Source organism: Nematolebias whitei, chromosome 3 (assembly GCF_014905685.2).
Source record: "Nematolebias whitei isolate Nwh7 chromosome 3, NemWhi1, whole genome shotgun sequence".
NCBI lineage: Eukaryota > Metazoa > Chordata > Actinopteri > Cyprinodontiformes > Rivulidae > Nematolebias > Nematolebias whitei.
In genome coordinates, this window is record NC_056500.1 from 51,372,807 (window position 1) to 51,393,974 (window position 21,168).

The 21,168-nt window shown below is 40.4% G+C and overlaps 1 protein-coding gene across 1 annotated transcript in view; it reads left to right on the forward strand.

Moving 5' to 3' along the window:
• Positions 1 to 21,168, forward strand: part of tmem45a (transmembrane protein 45a) — a 90,002-nt gene that overhangs the window by 26,747 nt on the left and 42,087 nt on the right. The gene's annotated exons all lie outside the window — the stretch shown is intronic.

Sequence of the window (21,168 nt, forward strand, 5' to 3'; positions counted from 1 at the left end):
ATATATATATATATACACACACACACAACTGGTTGACATATGGAGTGAAGCCTATTCAAGATGGCCACCACAAATAAGCTCCCTTAGCAGACACCAGCATGGCTAAAACTCCATCAATTTTACAGATCTTGAAATAAAATCTAAAGTGGTAGTAGCTGAAATTCATTTTACAACATGTACTTCAAGTGCTAAATATTTCACAACAATTTTGCTTAAAAATTCAGCTTCAGCTGTTAGTCAATACTGTCAGTCTAAAAAATAATTCTCATTAAGCACTGAATGGATTTTAATGGAATTCACAGAAAGTAATTATTGGTTATACTTCAAAAACTGATTAAATGTATGTTAACTTGAGTTAGGATAGCTGCCGCAGCTAACCTGCGTTAATCAACACGAAAATGGCAATAACCAAGTTAAGTTTACAGATTTTAAACTACAGTACAGATAATAGTAGAAGTAGCTCAAAATCATCCTCAGCATGCACTTTGAACGCTAACAGGCCTTCTGAGATCTCACAATATTGCACAAGAGTTTGCATATTCCCATTTACAAGGTTTGACAAAAATGGCTGTAACTTTGTCCCTTTTCTCCTTCAAATGATCTAGTTTCAAAGAAGAGGTAGATAATATGCATTCCTTTAGTACATTATATTTATATATATATATATATAAGCAGCACGGTGGCGCCATTGCTAGAGCTGCTGCCTCTCAGCGAGCAGGTCCCTGGCTCAAATCCCAGTCCGGGGGCCTTTCTGGGTGGAGTTTGCATGTTCTCTCTGTGCATGTGTGGGTTTTCTCCAGGTACTCCGGTTTCCTCCCACAGACCAAAAACATGTATGTTAGGCTGATTGGTAACTCTAAATTGAGTGAGAGAGTGAATGGTTGTTTGTCTCTATGTGTCTCTGTGATGGACTTGCGACCCGTCCAGGGTGTACCCCGCCCTTCGCACAGTGATTGCTGGACATGGGCACCGGCGACCCCCATGACCCAAATTGGAAGAAGTGGGTAAAAGATAATGGATGGTATATGGTAAATATACATGGTAAATGGACTGTCAAGGCCAGCCTGAGGCATAAGCATTATAAGTAGCTGCTTAGGGCCCTGGAGCCAGTAGGGGCTCCCCTAAGTGGAATTGAGGTTTTTTTTTTTGTTTTTTTTTTTTTTAGTAATGATTTCTATATGTTTCTTGTTAGAAAGTCCACATTGTTAATATGTTGTTAGTTTGCTTGCTGAGCTTTCTGTTTGACTGTAGCTTGTTTTCTTTCTGAATATCATGATTCCTACGTTATTGAATGCATCGTGGCTGTTCTGACGCACCGTTCTGTGTAAAGTACGGTACTGCATGCAGTAAAGTCTTTTTCTCTCCCAACATGGACAGATTTTTGTTATTTTGAACATCTGTTGGTTTCCTGGTTTACTGCTGTGTGTAAATGACAGAAGGTGAGCCTATTGATGCTATATCATTTAGTTTGGATGTTAAGATGGTAATGTATATTTTAGTCATGCAGAAGTTAAGTTGCATGGAGTGTGCTGTTAAAGCTAATAAGCCAAGTCATGCTCTCTGTGTGTCTCATGTAAGATGTTTGTTTACTTTATATAATATGTATAATATACCTTATATTTAGGGCTGAAACAACTCGAATCATTCGAGGACCTCGATTACAAAAAATCCTCGAGGCAAATGTATCTGCTTCGAAGTTTCGTTAAACTATTCAGAGCACTGTGGTCTAGCTGGAAGGTTTTTGTATTACACAACGCTAGCACTTCCGCTAACGCGTATGTGCTAAGTTTGTAGCTATAGAGAGAACAGAGACTGCGTAAAAGAAGAGCCCCGAAAACAACAAAAACTGTCAAAAGTTTGGGAACATGTTAGACTAAACGGAAAAGACAACACAGCTCAATGCTTCCACTGCAAAGCAGAACTGGAGTAACCACAACAGCACGTCGTCCATGTTGCAGCGTCTGAAGAGAAAACACCTGATGTAGCATCAAACTCATCCGCAGCTGTAACAGGTATCATGTTCTCTTATACGTTAACCTAAATGTGATCATCTGTCATGTTATAGATGAAAAATTAGGCACATTTTTGCTAACGTTAAATCTACTGACTAATCATAGTGGCTACCTGTCAGGGTCTGTACGTTGTGTGAGGGAAAAACAAACAAACTATGCAGAACTTGATGCAAGTTTGTTAATGATAAAAGCAGCAACAGACTGATGGCATGAGCTGAAACATTTATTTATCACTGTACTTCCATCCTGACTTAAATGAAATATTTAGGGTGAATTTTTCAAGTGTACACGTATTTACACAAGTTAGTAGGATTTTTCTTCTTGCTACTGCTGTTTATGACTGAAAACTGGGATTAATCTGCATTTATTACTACTGTCATATTTGTTTATAGCTAAGCAATCAAGACTAAATTAAAGCTACAAGCAGCATTTGAGGCCCTCGCAGCAAAATGCTGCTCCGTCCTTATGGCTACAGCAGGAGCTCCAGCTAGTCCACCCAGTCACCATCACGAACGCTCTCATGCCTATCCCGCATGCGTTCACCACGGGGCACATTTCCCAAATCTTCAACATCCCCTTCCGTCTATGTCAGTACTTGTCCAGCTGCAGGCCTTACAAGTATAGGTGAAATCTGACCTTCCAGACAGGAGTTATTGTGACTTGTTGTTTTGTTGCGAATGTTTGATGAGAACTTCCTTTATGATTTTCAACATGTCATGTGTGGTAATCAACAGTTAGTGAACAAAGTTTCAGTAAATGGTAAATGGACTGTACTTATATAGCGCCTTTCTATCTTATTTCAAGATACTCAAAGCGCTTTACACAACATCTGTGTCCTTATTTACCCATTCATACAGCACTCTACTAGATCTCTACAAAGATAATTGAACAAATCATTCTAAAGAGACTAATCAGTGCTTTAGATCACATTCATACACTGATGGGACACACATCAGAGGCTATGAGGGGTTCAATGACTTGCCCAGTGACACTTCAGCATGTGACTGCTGGTGGATCAGTCTAATATCTTACACAGTGCGACGCTGGAAGAGTCATGCTATAATCAACTGTTTTTATCTGAGTGGGTGGGGATTATGTGATGTCATGACTCAACATTACGAATGTGTCTACAAGTGTTCAATGATGAAGCACAAAAAATCAGGTCCAGATTGGATGATGTATCACCAAGATATAACTTTTGGAATAATGTAGGGGGCGCAATTGAGTGAAATGTTAAACAACAAAAGCAGTGTGTGTAGAAGTGCTCACTGAGGACGCAAAATAAATCTGGTGCATATCAGATAATGTATCACTGAGATATAACTGTTGGAATAATCTATGGGGTGCATTGGAGTCAAATGTTAAACAACAATACCAATGTGTCTAGAAATGTTCACAGATGACACACCCAAAATCTGGTCCAGATCGAATCATGTATCACTGAGATATAACTGTTGGAATAATGTAGGGGGCGTACTGGAGTCATATGCTGCTGCTCCAGTGTTGAACGCCTGGCTGACGTTGCACGTTCGTGGGGAGACGTATTGTGTCATTTCCTGTTTGTCTGTTGGTAGCTTGAGTGATTTTTTTGCTCGAGTCGTCTGTTTTCTGGATTTATCTGTCTTTTGTCCAGTTTTTCATTCTAGTTCACAAACACACTTAGTACAGTTGTTTCTCTACTGTTGGACAGTGCTTAAATCACCTCTTGTCTTTCAACACTTCTCGGTTTTTATTGGTGTATTTGGCTCTGCTAGCGTTAGCTTAGCATGGCTGCTGCTTCTCTCCCTGCTTCCTCTGTTTTCTCTTGTTCCGTGTGTCAGATGTTTAGCTACTCCTCTGCCTCCTTTAGTGGTAATGATACATGTAAGAAATGTAGTCTTATGGTAGCTTTGGAGGAGAGGCTGTCTGAACTGGAAGCTCGGCTCCATGCTGTAGAAAAACCAGTAGCTAGCCAGGTCCCCTTAGACAGCGCGGAACCACAGAGGCTAGCTCTCGTTACCGGTCCTCCAGCAGACCCCGAGCAGCTGGGACCCCAGGCCGGCTGGGTGACGTCCGGAGCAAGCGTAGTGCTAAGGCTAAGCCCTCAGTTCACCACCGACCCATTCACGTTTCTAATCGATTTTCCTCGCTCAGTGACACCCGCTGAGAAGCAGACCCTGGTTATTGGAAGCTCCATAGTCCGAAACATGGCCTTAGGGACTCCAGCGGCCATAGTCAAATGCATTCCGGGGGTCAGAGTGGGCGACATAGACTCTTATTTGAAACTGCTGACTAAGGCTAAGGCTAAATACAGTAAGATTGTTATTCACGTCGGCGTTAATGACACCCGGTTACGCCAATCGGAGGTCACTAAAATTAATGTTGCTTCGGTGTGTGACTTTGCTAAAACCATGTCAGACTCCATAGTTTTCTCCGGCCCCCTCCCCAACCTGACCAGCGATGACATGTTTAGCCGTATGTCGTCGTTTAACTGCTGGGTGTCCAGGTGGTGTTCTGACAACGACGTGGGCTACATAGATAACTGGAGTTCTTTCTGGGGAAAACCTGGTCTGATGCGTATATATATATATATATATATATAGTCCTCCACCCCTCTCTGCTGCTTCTCCTCTGTTACCCACCCACACCCCCATTGAAACAGTGTCAACTCGCCCACGGCTCAAATTAAATAAACCAAAAATCAGCTCTAAAAATATAAACCATAAAAATCTTATTCAAATAAACACAGTTACTTTACCAGAGCAAAATCATTAAATAGGGATGCACTAATCCACTTTTTTTACTTCCGATCCGATCCCGATACCTAAACCTGAATATCGGCCGATACCGATCCAGTTCCGATACCATGAGCATCATTGCTTTTATATGAGGCTGTAATAATCTGCTCTCAAGTACAATTTGTACAAATATATGCATGCATGTCCAAAAAGGCAACTTGAGGTACGTTTTATTAATGTTAGATAAGTTTTAAAGTTATAATTAAATTCTGCTAACACAAAACATGTTTCTTTTTATTCCTAGTTTTAAAGTGGATATTAAAGTGATTAATTTAAGTGATTGTTTAAAGTTATTTTATATTTTTTTTAAATAAGGGGCAGATATAAGAATTATTTTTCTTTTTTCTGTACTCTTTTCAATGTTTTCTTTTTGATGTTTTTTTATTGTTTCTTTTAAATGAATGAATAAATGAATTAAATAAAACGTTAAATGGCTTCAAACACCTGACATAAACCAACAGGCATGTTCCTGTTTTTAGTATTTTACATCACTTTATAATGTAGCTGTTTTTGTTTTTAATATAATTTTCAAATCATGTTTTTTATGATTGTCTACTGTTGTACTGATAAACTAGATCTTGGCTGCAAGTATCAAGCTGTGAAATCCTTTGTTTTCTACAACTGATAGTGGTTGGTGTAGTGAACTAAGCCTCAGGTCAAGTCCTGACCCTGAGGGCCTTCCTGGAAAAGGAACTGTTATTTCATTGATTTGTATCCAGAAATACAAATTAAGCTCATCCTGAGACTTTCCAATTGTATCCTGCACTGATCAATTGAAAGAACACTGTCTTTCATATTATCATTACTATTTTACAAATGTCTTGATAATCAAAAGTTTGTTTAGTTCAAACCATTTTAAATATTGAAGTGAACCACTCATTTTAAATCAACTATGAAACAGTATTAATGATTTTTAATCCTCATTCAAAGTAGAAATCAAGTTAATGTCTGTTACAAGAGTAATTATGCATTTTTGATCTTCTGTCTGAAATGAGCAAGTCGTGATGTGGGTCAGAAGTGAAGGAACGGTCAAAAACATGTTTATTGGAAAGAAATGTCATGTTTAACTTTTTCAGATAGATAGAAGGAGACTGGCACCTGCTTTCTGCCATCTCGCCTAAACATTTCTCTGTCTGTTTCAAAAACATTTCTCCGTCTGTTCCAAAAACATTCCGCTGTTTTTCTGACTTGTAATAACCTCTGACGTCACTAAAATCACACCCCTGTTGGTTCTTTCAACCAATCAGGAAGTTCTCAGAGGAACCAGAAGTGACCTCTTTAAAAGGGTCAACACTTCCTAGTTCCAAGCAGAACAAGAGTTCCAAGCAGAACAACAGGAACTACGCAGAACAAGAGTTCCAAGCAGAACAACGGGAACTACGCAGAACAAAGTTCCGAGCAGAACAAGTTCCAGAGAAGTTTCTAATGGAGTGACGAGAGTCCGTCGATGCCACGACGTCTCGGTGTGGCTCTACCCGACGGAAGCTCTGAACAATGAGGAAGTCTGTTCAGGGATGATCTCGCAACTCCTGAGGTCTCTGCTATCCTTACGGAGACGCTGAAAAGCGTGAAGAGAACTCTACACCGACGCTGAGATATCTTCTGCCAGGTAAAGAGTCGATCTTCAACTGCGAAGTGTACCGTGGGTTAAGCTGGGTCCGAAGGAGCGTGTTGTTTCTGGTTATAATAGACATATTCCCTCATCCATCTTTTCCTCTCCATTTAAACTTCATTTTCCCATCTTTAAAACTCTTCTATCTGCCAGTAAGTAATCCAGATAATTTCAGAAATGTCTGTTGGTTTCAAAAGCTGCAGGTGAGATACCATGGCCGTATGGTTCTCATTGTAAAGCTCATTAATTAAGCTGTGTTTATTGTAATCAATTTTGCCAAATTATTGTAAATGTGTGATGTGTTTAAATCGTTTTAATAAACGACCCACTGTTGTTGGTGAGTCAGAAATTAAAACACGTTTCCGTCCACATTTAATCATTCAATGCACGATAGTACTCAGTCCAGAAAAATGAAAGAATCCGTTTAAATTATGGATAATATCAGAGACAGATATAGTTCATTACATTGGTCATGAATCATGATGAAGTTTAACAACTTCTCTGTAAACATTAGAGCTCCGTGGTTTCAGCGATGTCTTCTTCTTGTTCAATCCGAAGCAGGCAGCCTGGTTTGGGGCAGCCGCGCTCAGTCTGTCCCTCCTCAGAGACGAGCAGACTGAGTGGGGCAGAGTGGACGCGGCTGGCCGGGGTCGACTCGCCTCTTTCCGGTTGCGCAAAGAGCAGCGTCCGCTGAAGCCACGGAGCTCGAATGTCCATCATAAAACTAACTTTAACATGGTTTAATGTGGCGCTGTGGCTCTGCAGACAGTGTACATTGCTGCATTGCTTTGTGGTGTTTCTAGTGTAAAATACTTCCACACAGCGACATGTTTAGATGAAAAGTTTGTTAGCTGTTAGCCACAGTGCTGCTAACTCAGTCCTCACGTTGTAGCTGGCTGCAAATTATGAAATGGATTTCCTGAATGTGAGGCGGGTCTTATTACTCTGGGTTCATGAGACACGCCTCCGTTCAGGAAATTCATTCCATAGTTTGAAGCCAACTTGCATCATGGATCGGAAATATCGGCAGGAGGATCAGAAAAATCCGATACGTAAATTATGCTGGTATCGGAGGCCGATACCGATACTGGATTGGATCGGCCCCATCCCTAATCATCAAATCATTACATGTGGATTATTGAACATCAGATCTCTTTCCTCTAAATCCCTGTTAGTTAATGAACTGATAACTGATCATCATGTTGATTTATTCTGTCTGACAGAAACTTGGCTACAACAGGAGGATTTTGTTGGTATAAATGAATCCACTCCTGTTAATTATTTAAATTTTCATGTTCCTAGAACAACTGGTCGAGGTGGAGGAGTAGCTTCTATTTTTCAGTCAGGATTATTGATTAATGCCAAACCAGTTATTAGTTATGATTCTTTTGAATCGCTGTCCCTCAGTCTTTCTCATCCAAAATGGAAATCAGAAAAGCCACTTTTACTAGTTGTTATATATCGTCCACCAGGAGCTTACTCAGTTTTTGTCTGAATTCTCAGAATTATTAACAGAATTATTATTAAATACTGATAAAATCATCATAATGGGTGATTTCAATATTCATGTGGATGTTGAGAGTGATAGCTTAAACATAGCCTTTAATAATTTAATAGACTCATTTGGTTTTACCCAAAACGTCTGCACAGCTACTTATTCTTATCATCACACTCTTGATTTAGTTCTGACCTATGGTATAGAGATTAAGGACTTGATAATAGTTCCTCATAATCCTATTCTGTCCGACCATTTTTTAATAACCTTTGAGTTTACATTAAATGACTACACAGTCACTGAGAGTAAATTTCATCTCAGCAGGTGCTTATCAGAAAATGCTGTAACCAAATTTAAACTATCTCTTCCATCAATGTTTTCCTCTGTCTTGCAGAGTAATGCATCAGAGAACAGAGACTTAGATCATCTAGTTGATCATCTTACAACTTCAATGCAAACTTCACTTGATAAAATTGTTCCAGTGAAAAAGAAAGTAATCAATCAGAGGAAACTGGCTCCTTGGTTCAATTCTGAGTTACGTACTTTAAAGCAGCATCTAGAAACCAGGAGAGAAAATGGCGCTCTACTAATGTTGAAGAATTTTATTTAACTTGGAAAGATAGTCTGCTAACATATAAAAAAGCTCTCCGTAAAGCTAGAACTTTATATTACTCATCTTTAATAGAGGAGAATAAAAATAACCCCTGGTTTCTGTTTAGTACTATTGCTAGACTAATTAAAAGTCCCATTTCTGTTGAACCATGTATCCCTACAACTATAAGTAGTGATGACTTCATGAGATTCTTTATAAATAAAATTATTTCAATTAGAGAGTAAATTCAAACCATCCTTCCTTCTACTATCTCTAGTCCCCTGTCAAATGAGGCAACTTTAAAAATTTCACTAGAGCCTGATTTATGTTTGGACAGTTTTTGTCCTGTTGAGCTCTGAATTGTTAAAAATAATAACCTCATCCAAACCATCCACATGTCTGCTAGATCCCATCCACATGCCTGCTAGATCCCATCCCAACCAGACTGTTTAAAGAGGTATTTCCACTAATTAATGTCCACATTTTGGATCTACTTAATTTGTCTTTAATGGATGGTTATGTACCACAGCGCTTTAAGGTTGCTGTAATTAAACCTTTACTTAAGAAGTCTGATCTTGATTCATAAATTCTGGCCAACTATAGACCTATATCTAATCTAACTTTCATCTCAAAAATTCTAGAGAAAATAGTTGCAGGTCAGTTGCGTGAACATCTACAAAGAAATAATCTGTTTGAAGAGTTTCAGTCAGGGTTTAGAGCTCATCATAGCACAGAAACAGCACTAGTAAAAGTCACTAATGATATTCTCATGGCCTCAGACAATGGACTTGTGTCTCTACTGGTCCTGTTAGACCTCAGTGCTGCATTTGATACAGTTGATCACAATATTTTACTACAGAGGCTTGAATATGATGTTGCAATTACAGGAACAGCTCTAAAATGGTTTAAATCATATCTATCTGATAGATTCCAGTTTGTAAATGTAAACAATAAATCTTCTTCATACACCAAAGTTAGTCATGGAGTTCCTCAGGGCTCAGTGCTTGGGCCCATACTCTTTACTTTATATATGCTTCCATTAGGTAAAGTTATTAAACAGCATGGGATACATTTTCATTGTTATGCCGATGACACACAATTATATTTGTCCATTAAACCCAATGAATCCAATCAGCTACTTAGACTACAAGCATGTCTTACATACATAAAAACCTGGATGACCCTTAATTTTCTCCTGTTGAACACAGACAAGACTGAGGTTTTGGTTTTTGGACCTGAGCACCTTAGGAATGAATTTTTCAGTCTTTCTCCCTCCTTAGATGGCATTAATCTGTCCTCCAGCTCTAATGTTAAAAATCTTGGTGTTATTTTTGATCAGGACATGTCTTTTATCCCCCACATTAAAAACATTACTAGAACCTCCTTCTTCCACCTGCGTAATATCACTAACATTAGAAACATCTGATCTAAAAATGATGCAGAAAAACTGGCCCATGCATTTGTCACGTCTAGACTGGACTATTGCAATGGTTTATTATCTGGATGTCCAAATACTTCTTTAAAATGTCTTCAGTTGATCCAAAATGCTGTTGCCAGAGTCTTAACTGGAGTTAGTAGGAGAGATCATATCTCTCCAGTTTTAGCTTCTCTCCATTGGCTCCCTGTCAAATTCAGAATATAATTCATAATCTTACTTCTAACCTACAAAGCTGTCAACAACCTGGCTCTATCTTATATTATAAATCTTGTTGTTCCATATTTTCCTAACAGAGCACTTCCCTCTCAGACTGCAGGTTTACTTGTGGTTCCTAGAATTTACCAAAACAGAATGGGAGGCAGATCCTTCAGTTATCAAGCTCCTCTCTTGTGGAACCACCTTCCAATCTCTGTCCGTGAAGCTGACACATTATCCAGTTTAGAACTAGGCTTAAGACTTTCCTTTTTGCTAAATCCTATAGTTAGGGTCAGATTGGGTTTCCTGAGCTGTCCCTTAGTTATGCTGCTATAGGCTTAGACTGCTGGAGGACAAACTGACCACACTTTTCACTCTTCTACTGTCTTTACTTACTCTGCTCAACCTGTTTTGTATTTGTAATTATTTTTTCTATCCTTAACATGTTTTTTTGTCTTTCAGATACACCTGGACCTACCATTCTGTGTTCGTCTGTCTCTCCTTCCTGTCCTCTCAAACCAGCTGGTCAAAGGAGATGGCCGCTTGTCCTGAGCCTGGTTCTGCTGGAGGTTTCTTCCTGTTAAAGGGAGTTTTTTCTTTCCACTGTCTCCACTCTGCTTGCTCAGGATGGGAGACTGCAACAAAGCCAAGATTCAACTTGTCTACTGGATTCCTTAGATAGAGAACTTTACTAACTGGCTTTTATGTGAATGTTCCTGTAAAGTGCCCTGAGACAAATTTGTTGTGATTTGGCGCTATATAAATAAATAGAATTGAATTGAACTGAATATGTTAAACCACAATATCAATGTGTCTAGAAGTGCTCACTGATGACGCACAATAAATCTGGTGCAGATCAAATGATGTATCACTGCTCTATAACTGTAGGAATAATGTAGGTGGCGCTGTGGAGGCTATTGGCCACTTATCATGGATTCCTTTTCAAGGGATGGAAAATGATTGATCAAAGTGATTTTGTTTCACCTCAGCTCAAATCTATACAATTTAGAGCCAAACGTATTGCAACGGTGTCACTTCTTAATTCGTCTCGCCGCCACACCCACGTCCTCCAGCTAAAACTGTTTGTAATTTCAATCAAATCAGACCAACTTGTTATATGTCTTCTAACACAGGATCATCCTGATTAGGTCAAGGGTGTCAGAGCGGGAGCAGTCCAAGTACAAAAAGAGATTTCCTGTTCTGAGGGGGCGGGGCTTTTATGACTTCAGAATATGACCACAGAGGATCGTCGGGCATCCAACAGGGATGACTCATGCCAAGTTTGGTGCATTTTGGTCTTTCATTGTGAAAGTTAAAAGTGTTTGTAAATGAATGGCGTGAAGCGCAACTTTGAGGCCTGGCCATGCCCCTTTTACATATACAAAAACACAAGCGTTTGATAACTTTTACTCCCCAATGTTTTAATGGCATATTAACCAAGCCTTAAAAATCCCTAGGAGGAGTTAGTTAAAATTTACAATTAGAAACGCCTAAAAATGACCATTTGACCCAAAATGGCCAACTTCCTGTTGAGTTTGGACCATGGCTCCAAGAGACTTTTTCATAGGTCCTGAGAAGATACAGATGTTTGCTGAGTTCAGAATTGTCTGTTATAAATTGGCTTGGGTCTGAGGTTTTAAAATATTCTAGGGGGCGCTGTAGATGCTATTGGCCACTTATCATAGATTCCTATTCAAGGGGTGGGTAATTATCGATCATACTGATTTTAGTGCACCTCGGTTCAAATCTGTGGAATTTAGAGCCAAACATATGGCGACGGCATTATGTCTTACTTCGCCACACTGCGCCACCCACATACTCCAGCCAAAACTGTCAGCGCTGGAAAGCAAGTTACATCAACATGTCTTCGGTCACTGGACACACTATAATGCTGATTACATCACAGGGGTCAGATAGGGACCGTTCAACGTAAAACTTTACACTTCCTGTTGTCAGGGGGCGTGGCTTAAGTGATGTCATGATTTGACCATTCAGTTTTGCAAGGGACCAGATGTGGATCAATCACTGAAGGTTTGATGTCTCAGATAGTTTTCTTGTAGGAGCTATTAGCGTTTCGTTTTTCATGGTGAGATGTCAAACCTTGAGGTCTGGCCCCACCCCTTCAGCATGCTCCGAAACGCACCGTTTAGATAACTTTTCGTCCCCTATGCTTTTTAACCAAAATGGCCAAGTTTGCAACTGATAGAGCGAAGTCCCTAGGAGTAGTTTGTTCAAATGCAGATGCTGTAAACCGCCAAAAACTTTTGAAAATTTGGACAGCATTCCAAAATGGCCGCCTTCCTGTTTATAATACAATGTTAGTGCCAGAGGGTTTTCCGTGCATCTTGGAGAATTGGACAAGTGTACCAAATTTCAAGCTTCTACGACAAACTAAGGTTAATGCAGTGGGTATTTTGAAAATTTTTAGGTGGCGCTCTTGAGCCGTTTCTCTTTTGATTTTTGCGACGCCCTTAAAATACGTAATTTGTCACCAGTCCTGATGCGTCCGCCAAATTTAGTGAGTTTTGGGATATGTTAAGGCCCCCAAAAGGCCAATTCATTTGACAGAAATATTGCTCGGGCCTAATGAACTGAGCGATTACAATAGGCCTTCACAGCGCTTTGTTGCTCAGGCCTAAAGCTGCTCGGGCCTAAAGATGTTGACGTCAAATCCACAACATCTCGTTCAAGTAAAGCTTCAGCTACATCACGCATCTCTCTAGCAGCTACTACAGCTCATGCAATGGCAGAAGCTGCTCAAGCCAGAGCTGCATTGACAAGAACCGGTTTGAATCAGCACATCAACACCCAACACAGAAATTATTTAAAATGTTTATTAGGAAATAAACAGCTTCTGGTTCAGGTCTGGGTCCGGGCCTGGGTCCAATCTGTCAAGATAGAAGTGTTACTGAACTTGGCGTGGGTGGGGAGGCAAAGAGAGGTGCTATGAATGTCACCAACATTCTGTCTTGGAATTACAGGTGCTGTATTCTTGCTGGAGCCAATAATGTCACTCATGCAGAGTGAACAGCAGCAGCAGAGCAAACGGAGAGCGTTGAGGTCCAGTAAGGGAAAATCTGGTTCCAAGGTCTGAGAGGGGAATCAGGGGTTCGAGCACAGGAAAGCAGAGAGCAGAATAAAGCCAAAAACGTGATCCTGAATTGTGATCGTTGTGGAGGCACAGAGTTGTTACGGTGAGGACTGAAGCAGACAAATCCAAGGTTGTTTTCACACCTGATAATCCGGTAAACTCAGTTCGATTCGGGACCAATATTCATTGCATTTTGTTTACATTTGAGCTGTTGCGTTTGCATTCACACTGCACTGTGCAGTCGAGCAAACCTGTTCGAACCAACCTGTTCCCCCACTCGCCTGTGGTGGCGCTGCACCAAGAACTACTGAAAGAAACGACACAAAAGTCTTTGAAGTAGACACTTCTTCTTCTTCTGGAAATAAAAACAAAAATGGAGTGGCGTCAAGTTTTATCAGTTTTAGGAGTTCTATTTTGTCATTTTTCAACAATGGACTCAGCATGAGTGGAAGATGAGGTAGAAGGCCATGGAGAATGTTGTTTTTCACACAAGGCAAGCTGACAGCTCCATATGAGGTAAGAGAAATGTGTGTTTGTTTGCCCTACATTGTAGTCCTCTTCCTGCTTGCGGCGCGGTGCCCGGTCTGCTAGCATTCACACTGTACTCGAATCGCGCTCGAGTTTACTTCTACCGGACCGAGACCTAGGTTTTAGCCCGGGCCACAGTTTGCCTTTTTGTTCCATGACAGAGTTTGATGGCGAGTTCACACCTCCCCAAACAAACTGTACTTCCTAGGCAAATGGGCTAAAGTTCGGGACAACAAGGCTGGTGTCAATGCACCCCAAAAGGGAGCAGGCAGGTTGAGGAGTCAGGAACCAGGCTTGGGTTCAGAACGAGGCGAGAGGCAATGACAAGGTTTGCTGGATTTCTACTGCTCAGAAAGGTTTGAGAATCTTGCAGGAATGAAGGCAGGTAGGGAGCTTGAGTAGGGAGGTGAACAGGTGGAGAGCATGAGTGCTAATTGCAGAGAGAGTCATGAAGCAGAGTGGAGTTAATTGGATGGCAGGAGCTGAATGGGCTGAGGTGAACACAAAACATGAAAACAGCAGGCAGAGGGGGGAAAAAGGGGTCAAAACATGACATGCATTTCGAAGAGAGATATAGAAATAAAAATTGGAAAAGCCCATTAGGAAGTTACACTAGAAGCCTTGGAAAAGGAGAGAGAGGCAGAGGCTGCACTTGCTGAAGGGGCAGTTATGGAAGCTGCAGTAGCAAATCTGGAAACAGCAAGTGAATATAAAACACAAATATTACCCACATGGAGTCCCCGACAACGTACTGAACAGTATGTTAGTGAACACAGTTATCTCAGTGGTAGCAGACTGTCACTAGAACTTGAACCCTCACCACAGAGTATTCACACTCACACACAAGCAGACCAAGATCTACAAGATAAGCCAGCAGCTTTACAAAGCTCCCAGCTTCCTAGTCACTTTGATAATAACATTCTTTCTAATCAAGGCTCAAGAGATCAACAGCATTACTCCTACCCTTCAAATAATCGGTCACACAATACAAATGGAGTACTAGTGTATGTATCCGAGCCAGAAACCCGAAATCATTATCCATGTTCAGCTCCACATCATTCCAGTGATGCAGCCCAAATTGACCTAGCCAGATACTTAGCTCACAGGCAGCTGGTGTCATCAGGACTTGTGAAATTTGATGACAAGCCTGAATACTATCTAGCATGGAAATCATCATTAGGGCCGAGTAGCGAAGCGCTGAAAAGGCCTATTGTAATCGCTCTGTTCAGGTCCGAGCTACAATTTTTTTCCGCCAAATGAAATGGCGTTTTGGAGGCCTTAACATATCCCAAAAGTCACCAAATTTAACGGACGCATCAGGACTGGTGAAAAATTACGTATTTTAAGGGCGTTGCAAAAATCGAAAGAGAAACGGCTCAAGAACGCCACCTGGAAATTTTCAAAATACCCTCCACTTTAACCTTAGTTTGTCGTAGAAACATGAAATTTGGTACGCTTGTCCAATTCCCCAAGATACGCAGGGGAGTGGTGGCGCAGAGGTTAGAGAGGTGGGCTTGTGATCCGAAGATCGCCGGTTCACGCCCCAGCCCCGACAACATCAAAATTGTGGGTGGGGTAGGTGAAACACCCACACTTGCCCCCACCCTCATTCGCCCCACTCTGGGCCCATGAGCAAGGCCCTTAACCCCCACCATGTGCTCCCTAAAAAAACAGGTCTCTCTTGCAAATGAGTTCTCGTGGCTCAATGAGACTAACCTGGATAAATAAAGGCTAAATGAAAAAAAAATAAATAAATACACAGAAAACCCTCTGCCACCAACGTTGTACAATAAACAGGAAGGCGGCCATTTTGGAATGTCGTCCCAATTTTCGCACCTTTTTAGCGGTTTACAGCCTCAGCATTTAAATATTTTAATTTTTTTATTTAGAAAGGTAATTTTCCATAACATTCATTAATTACAGCTTTAGTCATTTAAGGTTATATATAAGAATGTGGGTAAAAAAGTCCAAATGAATTTTGTCCATGTTGCCTTTCTAATGTTTTTTTTATATATATAGAACAATATTAAAAATAAAGAGTTGAACAAAGCTGGGGGGGGGGGGGGGGGTGCACCACATCAAACCATAAGAACAGTAAGAACAAAGGATGGGATCACATAATTCACAAGTACAATCAAGTAAAGTCAGATCTAGTTGGTTTTACATACTCAGTCCATTTGGTCCAGATCTGGTAAAAATTTTCTTTTTTGACTTGGAGGGAAAAATGTATTTTTTTCACAACATAAATCTGATAGACAATTTCAATCCATTCATCAATTGTGGGTGGTTCTGCCTTTAACCATTTCCTCGTGACGGATTTTTTACTGGCTGCCAACAGTATAGTCAACAGTTTTTTGTCCTTGTTGGTCTGTGTTTCAAGCATCAAGTTACCCAAGTACAAAGTTTCACAGTTGAATGGAATGTTTACATTAAATACATTTTCAATATGTTTGTGGATCTCTTCCCAGTAGGGTCTTATTACCTGGCACTCCCAGAAAATGTGGAAGTGGTTGGCTCCCTTAGACCCACAAAGTCTCCAACAAGCATCCCCCTTGCCCTGGTGTCGTTTCTGAATGGGTGTGACAAAAAATCTTGCAATATTTTTCCAGCAGAATTCTCGCCATGTGTTTGATCCAGTCGAGACCCATTGTAGTTGATATAGTTTCTCCCAATTCTCCTGTGTGATCATTATTTTCATTTCATTTTCCCATTTCTTCTTTATATATTCTGTATTACCTTGTTTAGATATTTGAATGGCATTATACAGTTTAGAGACAATTTTGTTGTCTGCTCTGGACTTAATTAATGATAGAAATACCTCCATGAACTTTGGCTCGCCTGTTTCTAACGTCCCTTTAAGTTATTTATCAAAATAATGTCTCACGTGTAGGTACCTGAAGAAATCATCTTTTCCCAGTCTATGAACCTTCTGTAATGTTTCAAAACTCAGAAATGTCCCTTTATGGACAAATGAATAATAGGTAGTTAATCCTTTTGAAATCCATAACTTAAATCTGTTGTCTGTTCTATTTGGTGTGAAGTCCGAGTCATAGGCACGCCACCTCAAAATTTTAGCTGTATCTCCTAATCTGCCATTTTTAATTCCATCCTGCCAGGACTTCAGAAAGCTACCCGTTATGTGGTCTTCTGGGATCTGTTGTTCTTCTTGTAATTTATGATCACTGAGTAGGGCTGTTATTGGGACTCCTTTTATCGTTGTACCTTCTATTTCCTTCCAAGCTGCAGTGTATGTTGGTGAACACAGACAGACTAAAGGTCTCAGCTGGGCTGCGTGGTAGTAATCCTTTAAACAGGGAAGGCCCACTCCACCCTTTTCTTAATTGCAGCATCTTGAATTTAATTCTGGCCTTTTCCCCTGCCACAAATACCTTGCTATTAATCTGTCCCATTCTAAGAACTGTTGAGGTGGGATTCTGACTGGTAAACACTGAAATAAGTACAGCATCCGTGGAAGTATATTCATTCTGATGGATTCTATCTGGGATTTTAAACTTAAAAAGGGAATAACGTTCCATCTGTGTATATCAGACTTTATTTTGGAATTTAAAGGGCGGTAGTTTATATCAAAGAGTCTCAAGAAGTCCCGAGGTAGTGATACTCCTGTTAAAGACGCTCAAAAAAAAAACCCGCTCGCGGACCACTTCTGGTTAGTGTCGTTACGAACATTTCCGGCTCTCTCCCCTGCTTGCCCAGGTGAAAAAAACGTTACGTATATAAATTGTTACGTCTGATAAATACACACAAAATCACGTATTAAACTGTAATGTTCTACTGCCTTTTAGCTCTTTAAAATGCGTGCACCGGACCGAAAACAGAGCAGCCTGTCAGTCCTTAAGGGACGCACAGAAGTTTGATATAACAGGTCTCTGCTTACCTTTATGTTACAAGCCGGCTAGAAAGTCTGCTCCGGCTCAGTTCACCTGCCGCTGTGTCACCATTAAATAATACGAATAACGAGCCACCACTTCTACAAACGGGAGGTTTCGGCACCAGCTGTTAAAGACGGGAGCCGGCTGCTGGCCACCGGATCCGGAAACCCCCTCCAGCCCTCGTCTTTACCCCCGGCTTGAACCTCCCTCAGAAGTGGCAACTCATGCTAACAAATAAATCAAGGAAACGTCCATTGAGTTTTACCAATTATATTAAAAAAGGCAGGAGAAGATTATACTTTCACAGCGCTGGACTCCCCGGACTGTGACGCATTCACAGAACCGGAAGAGCCCCGAAGTCCCATGTCGTCAATCATTTACGGGGTCCTAAACTCCGCCTTTCGCAGAAGGGGAGCTCAGCCTATCAGTGTATGAGGGGCATGACTAAGTGTGGTTTTATGTGTACTGACGTGTAAGGAAAACATGAGACGGTGCTTTAAAGCCTTCCTACGTGTGGCAAGCTGATTAAACTATTTCTTGACAGATATTGAATTATCAGGGAGACTCTCTTAAGAGTTTACTGGCCCAGTTTAACCCAGTCAGAACCGGGTCATAATTTCATTATAATCCCGTCTCTGAGCAGATCAAATCCATAGGACCAGTCTAAAACAGGAAATATCTTAACACTCCCAAATATTTAATAGAATCAGTATCCCAATTCCAACCGTACTTGGTCTTAATTGAAGTTGGGGGGGTCATAGTTAAATGTTAATACTTGAGTTTTGTTGATATTGATTTTGTATCCAGAAAGTAAACCAAACTCCTCCAACAATTTCATCAGTTTAGGGAGTGTCTGTGTGGGCTGTGTTATACTTATCAATAAATCGTCTGCAAATGGAGACAATTTTTGCTCCCCGGATGTCATTGTAACCCCTTTAATATCTGACCTCTGCCTGATCAATTGACTCATGGGTTCTATAAACAAGGCGAAGAGGAGCGGCGACGCACTTGTTCCTCTTTCCAAATTGAATGAATTGCTCAAGTCTCCATTGATTTTAATTCTGGCTGTTGGTTTATTGTATAGCGCAGCAAATGTATTAATTATAGTTGTGTGGAAGCCAAATTTTGAAAGCACTTTATATAAAAAGGACCACCTCACTGAATCAAATGCTTTCTCTGCATCTAAACTTAATATCAGTGCCTCTTGTCGTTGCTGTGTGACGTGTCTCATAATGTGCAGTGTTTTTCTAATATTGTCTTGGGTTTGTCTTTGTCTGACAAAGCCAGTCTGCTCCTTATGTATTAAAATCGGTAATATCACTTCTATCCTTTTAGATAGTATGGAGGTGAAAAGTTTATAATCATTATTTAGCAGACATGGGATGATAACTCCCACATTCCAATTTATCTTTACCTTCCTTAGGTATGACTGTAATCATTGCTTCTCTACATGGGGGGGTGTTTTTGTTTTCCAGAACCTAGTTGAACGTTTTCATTAATGTTGGAATTAGTTGGTCTTGCATAATTTTGTACCATTCTGTAGTAAAGCCATCGGTCCCTGGAGACTTCCCACTTTTTGTTCTTCTGATTGCTGATTGAATTTCTTCTTTTGTTATTTTAGATATTAATTTCTCATTTTGTTGGTCAGTAATCGTCGGAAGATCGATCTGATCCAGAAAGGCATCGATCTGGTTGTCGCTGCTTGTATGGGAATATAATGTTTGTAGTATTTTTGAAAGCAGTTCTTAATTTTCTCTGGATTAATGTCTATTTCATTTGTCGTATTTTTTCTTATTTTATATATGGCTCTTTCCGCTTGTTGTTTTCTTAGCCTATATGAGAGCAGTTTCAATGATTTCCCACCTACCTCATAGTATTGTTGCTTTGTAACAAGGAGCTTTTTTTGGATTTCCAGCGTATTTATTTCATCTATTTCTTTTTTTAGTTTTACAATCTCATGTTTGCTGGTGTCATCTCTGGGGGACTTTGCATGTTCTCTCTGTAGTCTTTTCAGATCCTCTTCTAATTTTCTGAGTTTTTGTTCTCTAGTTTTCTTCTCATATGAGGATATAGCTATAATTTTCCCCCTCATCACTGCTTTTAATGCATCCCAGAGTATAGGTGGAGTCACTTCTTCATTGTCATTATTTTCTAGATACAATTTAATTTCACTTTTCAATTTATCTCTGATACCTAGGTTATTCAGAATGCTTGAGTTCAGTCTCCATAGAGTGGACCTTCTCTTATTATTCAGATGGACTGTGATGTACAGTAGATGGGTCCATGGTCTGAAATAGTAATGGGTCCTATTTCACAAGTGTCTACCCTGGAAAGATCTCCCTTAAACATAAAAAAGTAATCTATTCTCGAGTAGACATTGTGAGCATGTGAGTAATGTGAATAGTCTCGGCTCTTTGGGTTTCTCTCTCTCCACACATCCACAATCCCCACTTCGCCCATCCAAGTATTTAATCTTTTGCCAATGTTTTTTGCGTCAGGTTTCCCATTTGATGAGTCAATTTTTGGGTTTAATCGTACATTAAAATCTCCACCGCATATTAACCCTTGTATTATGTTGAGAAAAAAATACGTTTATTATGTTGCGGGTCATTTTGACCCGCATTGTGTAAATCCACTCAAAACAGTCATAAAATGAAGTTAAACCAATAAGAACTTTATTTTAGATTATACAAATATTTAGAAGAGATGAGAAGTAGAGATATACACTTCCAACACTATATTAAAGAACTCCTGATTTCAATTTTTCCCTCTTCACGAACCCTTTTTTTTTTTGCATTTAACTTGCCGCATTTTCTCGGGTTTTTGACAGTCAACATTTTCAGCGTTCCCCACATGATGGACAGAATGTGACTATGTGCTTTTTGCAGATGTATTTCTTGCATCTCACACAAGAGGTAGTTGTTTTACTGTCATCTCGAGAGGGACAGACTTGGCATCTTTTGCGTTTCTTTGTACCTGTATCCAAAGGATCCATTGTGGGTTGGTCAGATGCCCTGCCCTGGACCTTTGCGATGACAGCAGCAGCTGCTGGGGATCTAGCTGGCCTGACCCGGTTCTGGATCTTTGGAGTGACGAGTGCTTTGCCTAGTTCTTCCAGGAAAAGTCGACGTCGGTACAGTTTGCTGGCATTCCACTGCTGGTTGATCTCAATCCACAGCACATAGGCATTGTAAGCAGACACATCCAAAATGTTGTAGAAAACCACCAAAGGCCAACGGGCAGTCTTGCGCTGACAACTATATGTTGCTGTGACTTTGTCAAGATTGTCAACTCCCCCTTTTGTGGAGTTGTAATCCAGAATCATTTGCGGTTTCATGTCCTCTCGTGTGCTCAGAGATGCGTCTTTGTGCATTGTGCTCATCACAAGAACATTCTTGTTTCTTTTTGGGCAGTAAGAAACAAGTGTTGTTTTCTCTGTGAAAGCAAATTTTGAGGAATGCAGAGGTCTTCCTTGCATCTTCAGAATCTCACTGGGAAGTTCTGGCTTATTTTTTCTGACTGTTCCCAACATAGTCAG